Here is an 8,851-nt window from a genome sequence, read left to right on the forward strand (position 1 = left end):
AAGTATTTAATTAAAAGATTTAATGTTTTAACAAAATTAACTCTAGCGATGGTATGCAAAAGAGATTAGAAGGGAGAAAGTTTGAAGGTGCTAGGGTAACTATGATAATCCAAGGGTAAGGTGGTTTGAATTCCCATAAGGTGGATGTCCAATAATTTTAGCAGTACATTCTCAATATACAAAAAAATGTACATGACATGTTTTATTAATGTAAATTCAACTTTAGGTTTACATGGGCAAAATTATGTATTATGAAGTTAATTCATAAAACAAAGCTGTTTTAAAATCCATGCCTTTTTCCAAACATGAGCTACCACAGTGGCACCAGTTAATATGCTGGTGGTATCTAACGCAGGAGTCCCCAGTCTTTTTAGCACCAGGGGCCGGTTTTGTGAAAGACAATTTTTCCATGGACTGGGGTTAGGGGGTTGGGGGTGGTTTGGGGATGATTCAAGCACATTACATTTATTGTGCACTTTATTTTTATTATTACTACATTGTAATACATAATAAAATAATTATATAACTCACCATAATGTAGACTCAGTCAGTGGGAGCCCTGAGCTTGTTTTCCTGCAACTAGACAGTCTCATCTGAGGGTGATGGGAGACAGTGACAGATCATCAGGCATTAGATTCTCATGAGGAGCCACAACCTAGATCCCTTGCATGTGCTGTTTCCAGCAGGGTTTGCGCTCCTATGAGAATCTAATCAGGCTGCAGATCTGATGGGAGGCGGAGCTCAGGTGGTAATGTAAGCAGTGGGGAGAAAGTGTAAATGCAAATGAAGCTTCGCTCACCTGCCCCCCCGTTACCTCCTACTGTGTGGCCTGATTCCTAATAGGCCGTGGACTGGTGGCCCAGGGGTTGGGGAACCCGGATCTAATGCGGAAATTTTCACAGTATTTGTTTCCTCATGCTGTTTTTCATTATTGTTTTTGAAATGTTTTAAGGCATATTTAAAAACAAAACTTAGAACAATTTTTATAGACCCCAGAAGTACCTCTGCAGCCCTCAGGGCGCTGTGGAGTACGGTGTAAACATCCTTCAACCCCAGCTTAGGGCCCAAGTCCCCAATTCCATCATCTTGCTTTATCATTTTCCAAAGTACATTTCACCTTCACATGCACTACCCAGTCAACTTACTTATCATACTTACAATTTTCATATGCCTTCTTCACTGCTGCATTCAGCTGCAAAATAGTTGCCTATCCCATAGCCAGCACACAGAAAACATTTGCCGAATGGGTAACAGCTTTCAAGCCTTTGCTGCTGTTTACCACCAGTGCTGCTTCACCTGCAGTGAAGACAGACTTAGCCCGTCATTCACACTTCTGCAACACTAAACTATGCCCAAACATTCCCTGCTCTCTCAGGTCTTCTCCCTAGGAGGGTTCAGCATCAATCCTCCATGCTGCCACAAACGCAGTGTGTACATTTTCCTAGCACACCCTACTTCTTTCCTGACAATTTCAATGTCTGTGTCCACTGCACACATGAAGGGACGCAGGCTCCTTCAGGGCGCTTATTCAGGACAGCATCTGCACAACCCCTAGCACACAGTAGATGCTTAAGTAAACATGCTGAGGCACTAGAGTTGAATGGACAGACTGAGACCTATTACAAAGGAAAAATCAACAAGCCTTGATAATGAGGAACAAGGCAGAAAAACACAAGCAGGACGGGATGAAATCAGCCGGAAAGCGCCAGCGAACAGAGCACCTGTAGGGTTACTCGAAAACCTGACTCTATGGATTAGTGTGGGCGAGAAGATGAAGAACCCAGTTTTAAAGATGCATTTTTGACAAAAGACTACGCAAGCAGGGATGAACCATCCTCTTACTATCCTGGCCCACACTGATTTCTCTGTGACCTTCTAGAGCAACTAATATAGAATTTGGCATTTAATCATGTTTCCGACGAATTTGTCATTTTTGCAACAAGAAAGCTCTTTGGTAACTCCTTATGCACTCCAGTATGCTTTTGGAATGTGCCCTTTCATAATAAAAATTATTTTTCTCAACTAAGAGTAACTTGGAAGTGCTGACTATAGCTTAAAAATATAATGACCTTATAGCATTGGCACAAAGATGCATTCAAATGGTTGTTAATGGATTTTTAATATAATTCGCTTTATAAATACATAGTAATAACAAATTTAAGATTCAATTATTTGCATTCATGAAATATTCACTGCATCATTTAGATCACAAAGAGACCAGCATTACATCAAAAATGTAAAGAAAATAAAAACTTGAAGAATCAAATATTTAAGAATCTTTTGATTGATTTGGGGGGTATAATCAAAAGGAATAGCTTTAAAAATATGATACAAGTGTCACTACACATTAACAGCTTTTAAGTATTATTGTTTTTTTTTAGACAGAGTCTTACTCTGTTGCCTAGGCTGAAGTGCTGTGGCATGATCTTGGCTTGCTGGAACCTCTGCCTCCCGTGTTCAAGTGATTCTCATGCCTCAGCCTCCCAAGTAGCTGGGACCACAGGCATGTGCAACACCCAGCTAATTTTTGCATTTTTAGTAGAGACAGGGTTTTGGCATGTTGGCCAGGCTGGTCTTGAACTCCTGGCCTCCAGTGATCTGCCCTCCCTGACCTCCCAAAGTGCTGAGATTACAGGCATGAGGCAACTTGCCCTGGCCTAATTTTCAATTTATAATATTAATTCTTTTATTACCTCTGTAAAGTTTTAATTTCTCAAATTCGTAATGAAAAATACATTAATGAGCATATGCTTTTAGCTTTACTCATCCCCAATACTTCAAAATTATAGAAAAGAGATTTCTAAAAAGTGCACAAAACTGTAAGGAAAACAAAATCAGAGGGAAGACAAGAACTGCAAAATTTTGTAAAATATAAAGCAGATGGACGGCTGAGAATTGACTTAGCACAACCAGAAGGCAGATATAGTTGAAAACTCACTTGCACAACCAGTCCTCAAATGGCTCAAAATCTGATAGCACCATGTACCTCTGGATGCCACAATGAAGATGAAACTAATAAGGACTGGGTGAAAATGTATTTTAGAATCACTAAGTGCTCCTTCCTCCCCCTACACAGTCACTTGCACCTCACTCCCAATTTCTTCACCTCTGGATAGCTGGAACTGCCTTCCCCCACCCCGGAATAAGGCTGGAGATTTATTCTGGAGAGGGTCCAGCAGAGAATGTCTGGAATAGAAGACCCAAAAATAACTGAGGGCAAGAATATATTATTGAAAACAGGAGTGTTACACAAATTTTACATATTAATTATTCAGAGCTCCCCAGTCTTCCAGTTCAATGGGCTTGCAGTTGCCGGCATCTGGGGCTACAATTTTCCGCTGGATGAGTCTTCTTTGGGGATCTGACAAATTTGAGAGAAAAAAACTTCAAAAATGCTGATAACAGGGGTTACCAACAAGATGAATAGTTTGATTAAGCACTGACAGACACAGTTGACAAGGCACCCCACTGAACCAACAGAGATTCCTGTCGGCTTCAATGGTGTTCGTGTTCTCTTGTATGAATGAAAAGACAAAAAGATGAAAAATGGGGGAGGTAGAGGGATAGGAAAATTACACAATAAGTGGAAGAGGTCCAACATCCAAATAATAATGATTCCAAAAAGAAAGAGCAGAGAAAACAGAAGGAAGAGCTAATTCAAGACAATTTCCCAGAACCAAAGACTGAAAGGGGATACAAAAAGCCCACACAATGGATGAAAATAAACCCACACGAATTTCACTGTGAAGTTTCAGATTCCCGAGAAAAAGAGAAGATCCCAAGAGCCCCAGAGGGAAAGGTGAGGGGAAAGGTATTATACAAAGATCCAGCTTATAAAGGATTTCCCAGTTCTGGAAGCTAGAGGGCAGTAGAACAATGCCTTCAACGTACTGAGAGAGAAATGGCTCCCCACCTAGAATTCTAAACCCAGATGAACCACCAACCTGTGTTAAAGAAAAACAGAACCATCTTCGGACATGGAAGCCCCTGTGTGCAGGACTCTTTGTTCTCATATGATCAAACTCATTGGTCCCTGAATAATCTTTGTATGTTTTCCTTTCTCATGTGGTTCCCTCAACCCTACGTCAAATGACGATACCTCCATCTTGAAAGGGTCCTCAGTCAGGTAACAGAAACATTAGCGTCTAGTAGGGTAGCAATTTTATTATTTGCCAATTCCATTAATCCTTGCAGAATGTGTAATACGTGACATTATTGAGTAAAAGTCATTGGAATTCATTGCCAGGAGAGAATAGGCAAATCTGGAGTGACTGAAAAGCTTACCACATAAATGGGATCTGAATTAAATTTGAAGTCTCTCAAAAATTACTTGTCATATGGCAAAAACATGGAATCAACCCAGGTGCCCATCAATGGCAGATTAGATAAAGAAAATGTGGTACATATACACCATGGAATACTATGCAGCCATAAACAAGAATGAAATCATGTCCTTTGCAGCAACATGGATGCAGCTGGATGCCATTATCCTAAGCAAATTAATGCAGGAACAGAAAACCAAACACTGCCTGTTCTTATTTATAAGTGGGAGCTAAACATCGGGTACTCATGGACATAAAGATGGGAACATCAGACACTGAGGACTACTAGATGGGTGAGGGGAGGGGTTAAAAATTAACTCTTGGGTATTGTGTTCAGCACCTGGATGACAGGATCACTCACACTCCAAACCTCAGCATCCCACAGTATATCCAGGTAATAAACCTGCACATGTACCCCCAAACATAAAAGTTTAAAATAAAAATTAAATTAAATTTGAAAGATAAAATATTCCTTGTTGTGACCTAAAATTAATGAATTTACACAAATCAAAACATAAATATTCATAAAATCAAAAAAGTTTTCAGTTCTATTAAAAAAATAACAAGCAATGACATAGAAACAATATAATTTAAAAATAAACAATCAGACATTTGTAAGAACTCTGTTCTGTAAATTTAGACAGATTGGTTCAAGCAAATGTAAAGTTTTTAAACTAGAATGCCAACAAATGCATAGTCACTTCACAACTAGTGAAACAAGTCAGGTTATAAACTTAATTGAATTGTAATTATGACAATATTAGGCTAATGGTTATCCATAGGTACCAAATCAAATACTGCTTTATAGAAGAGGGGCATATAAATATATATTCACATAGATATATAGAGATGATAAAATTTTAAATTCATTTTAAGAAAAATGGGAAGAACAAGAAAAATTCTTTTGCTTTTCTTTGAAGGAGAGGGAATATAGAAGAAAATTGGGAGGAACAAAAAATTACTAATCATCAGTGTCTAATTCAAGTTAAAAGGCTAAAAACACAACTCTTAACTCCAACATGTAATTTCTTCTTCCGATAGGTATTAACCAGTCATTAAAAGTAGTCAACATTTGGCCGGGAGCAGTGGCTCATGCCTGTAATCCCAGCACTTGGGGAGGCCAAGGCAGGGGGATCACTTGAAGTCAGGTATTCAAGACCAGCCTGGCCAACATGGTGAAATCCCATCTCTACTAAAAATACAAAAATTAGCCAGGCGTGGTGGCAGGCGCTTGTAATCCCAGTTACTCAGGAGGCTGAGGCAGGAGAATCACTTGAAGCTGGGAGGCAAAGGCTGCAGAGAGCTGAGATCATACCACTGCACTCCAGCCCCAGCAACAGAGGGAGACTCTGTCTCAAAAAAAAAAAAGAGTCAACATTTATTGAGCAGCTGCTATATCTAGGAAGGTATTACAGTAATACCTCCCACAGTCAGAATGGAAAGAATTATAAAGCAGGCAAGTGTCTCATGAGGGCCCACTGCTCCTTCCGGGGCCCCTCCGTTTCCTGCTGCCCAATCTTTCCTTCCTCTTCCATGTTAACGCAAGCTTTTTGCCTTATTTCAAGGGTTTCTATAGTCAGAGAAAAACCAGCTGACACACATCCTACTACCCATTTGTTTTCTGCTACCTTTCTACAGGTTTTCTTTTAAAATACAATTGCTAAAAACCTGGCAGGAAATAAGTGAGTGGTAGCGATGATACATATGTACCCCATGAGATACAGATGCGGGAATCTGTCAATTTGCACTCCTTCTGAGACTGTGGAAAACAACATATGGACTTTGCATAAACAAAAATTAATTTGGAATCTCTCTTTTGGCAGAAACTGTATAAAAATTTAAATCTCCTTTTGAAATAAAACTTGTAAATGGCACAATGTTGTATGTTTGGCTCTTAACTCCATCCAACTGGTGACGCTCAATTTGTTACACAGACATAGGCCTATGACAAGTGGGAAGATAAAATGTAAATCCTTGATGAAATATCAACATTCGAACAAAGCATTACCACATAGATACCAAGTCAGACCTCTTTGAACTTCGTGATGCTTCTCACAGACTCACACTAAATTCTAATATTTCTCCCAAGCCCAACTCTAGTTTATGACTGGAAAAAATGTTTATTTAAAGATGAAAACTGTACTAACAAGTTTGAGTTAAACTTTGCCTTTTAAAGCTGCTTAAAATTTAAAGCTATCATCAGAGCTTATCAATTGTTAGATCAGAAACACTATTTTGACATCGATATATAATTTCTGCAAATTTTTTTATTAAGGGAAGATGCACATGACAAAATTTACCATCTTAACCATTTTTAAGTGTACAGTTCAGGGCTGTTAAGTACATTCATATTGTTGTGCAACTAATCTCCAGAATTCTTCACCTTGCAAAACCAAAACTCTATACCCATTGTAAATTTCCCACTCCCTCGCTTCTCAGCCCCTGGCAACTACCACTTTGCTTTCTGCCTTTATAAATTTGACTACTCAAGGTACCTCACAGAAGTGGAATCATACAGAAATATCCTTTTGGGGTTGGCTTATTTCACTTAGTATAATGTCCTCAAGGTTTATCCATGCTGTAGTATATGTCAGAATTCCCTTCCTGTTTAAGGCTTAGTAATATTCCATTGTATGTATACATCACACTTTTCTTTACCCATTTGTCTGTTTATTGGTACTTGGGTTGTTTACACCTTTTGGCTGTTATGAATAATACTGCTATGAACATGGATATACGAATATCACTTTGAGATCCTGCTTTCAATTCTTTTGAGTATATTACCAGAAGTGAAATTGTTGAATCATATGGTAATTATATTTAAAAATTTTTTAAAAACCATCATACTGTTTTCTACCATGGCTAAACAATTATACATCAATGCACAAGGTTCCCAATTTCTCTACATTCTTGCCAACACTGCTATTTTCTTTACTTTTTTTTTTAAACAGTATCCATCCTAGTGGGTATAAGGTGGTATCTCACTGTACTTTTAATTGCATGTTCCAAATGATTACTGACATAGAGTATCTTTTTTTTTTTTTTTTGGAGACAGAGTCTTGCTCCTTCCACCTGAGCCTCCCAAGTAGCTGAGACTACAGGTGTGTGCTACCACGCCTGGCTAATTTTTGCATTTTTAGTAGAGATGGGGTTTTGCCATGTTGCTCTGGCTGGTCTTGAACTCCTGGACTCAAGCAATCTACCCACTTCGGCCTCCCAAAGTGCTGGGATTATAGGTGTGAGCCACAGCACCCGCCCAATGTTGAACATCTTTTTGTGTGCTTGCTGATGATCTGGATACTTTCTTTTTAAATTTTTGTTGTACTTCTGCATTGTTATATCAGAATTGTAACATTTGGGGTGGACATGTGCTGTTTTTTGATACTTGTATACAATGTGTAACGATAAAATCAGGTTAATTGGGATATCCATCATCTTAAATATTTATGTTTTTTTGTGCTTGGAACATTACAATTCTTTTTTTCTAGCTTTTTTGAAATACACAATAAATTATTAACTATAATTTCCATACTATACTATCAAATACTGGAACTTATTCCTTCTATATACCTGTATTTTTGTACCCATTAACCAGTCTCTTTCATCCCCTCTCTCCCCACTTCCCTTCCAAGCCTCTAGTAACTATGATTCCATTCCATTCTCTATCTCTATGAGATTCACTTTTTTAAAAGCTCTCACATATGAGTGAGAACATACGATATTTGTCTTTCTGTGCTTGGTTTATTTCCCTTCATATAATGACCTCCAGTTACATCCATGTTGCAGAAAATGACAGAATTTCATTCTTTTTATGGCTGAATATTTTCCTTTGTATATATACCACATTTTCTATCCACCCACCCACTGATGGACAATTACATTGATTCCACATCTTGATTATCATGACTAGTGTGGCAATAAACATGGGAGTGCAGATTATTTCTTCAATAAACTGATGCTCTTTCTTTTGGATTTACAGCCAGCAGTGGGACTGTTGGATCATATACTAGTTCTATTTTTAGTTTGCAGAGGAACCTTCATACTACTTTCCATAATGGCTGTACTACTTACTACTTTCTATTCCTACCGATATTGTGTAAGGATTTCCCTTCCTCCATATCCTTGCCAAAACTTGTTATCTTTTGTCTTTTGATAACAGCCATTCTGACCGAAGTGAAATAAACACTCATACAGTGCTGGTAAGACTATAAAGTAGTACAGCCATTACAGAAAAGTGTGGAGATTCCTCAAAAAAACTAAAAATAGAACTACCATATGATCCAACAATCCCAACATTTATTATTTTTGTCTTTTTGATAATAGCCATTCTAACAGCTGTAATGCGATAGCTCATTGAGGTTTCAGTTTGCATTTCCCTGATGATTAATGATACTGAGCATTTTTTCATATACCTGTTGGCCATGAAGTATATGGCCAACAGGTATATGAAAAATATACCTGTTGTATGTCTTCTTTTGAAAAATGTCTATTCAGGTATCTTGCCCATTTTAAAATCAGATTTTTTTTCT

At 38.1% G+C, this 8,851-nt stretch overlaps 1 protein-coding gene across 4 annotated transcripts in view; it reads right to left on the reverse strand.

Moving 5' to 3' along the window:
* The window catches only part of DGKH (diacylglycerol kinase eta), a 192,775-nt gene that overhangs the window by 134,307 nt on the left and 49,617 nt on the right, over positions 1–8,851 (reverse strand). The gene's annotated exons all lie outside the window — the stretch shown is intronic.

The sequence above is a fragment of the Sapajus apella genome, unplaced genomic scaffold (assembly GCF_009761245.1).
Source record: "Sapajus apella isolate SASKATOON/1434 unplaced genomic scaffold, GSC_monkey_1.0 scaffold32, whole genome shotgun sequence".
Taxonomy (NCBI): Eukaryota; Metazoa; Chordata; class Mammalia; order Primates; family Cebidae; genus Sapajus; species Sapajus apella.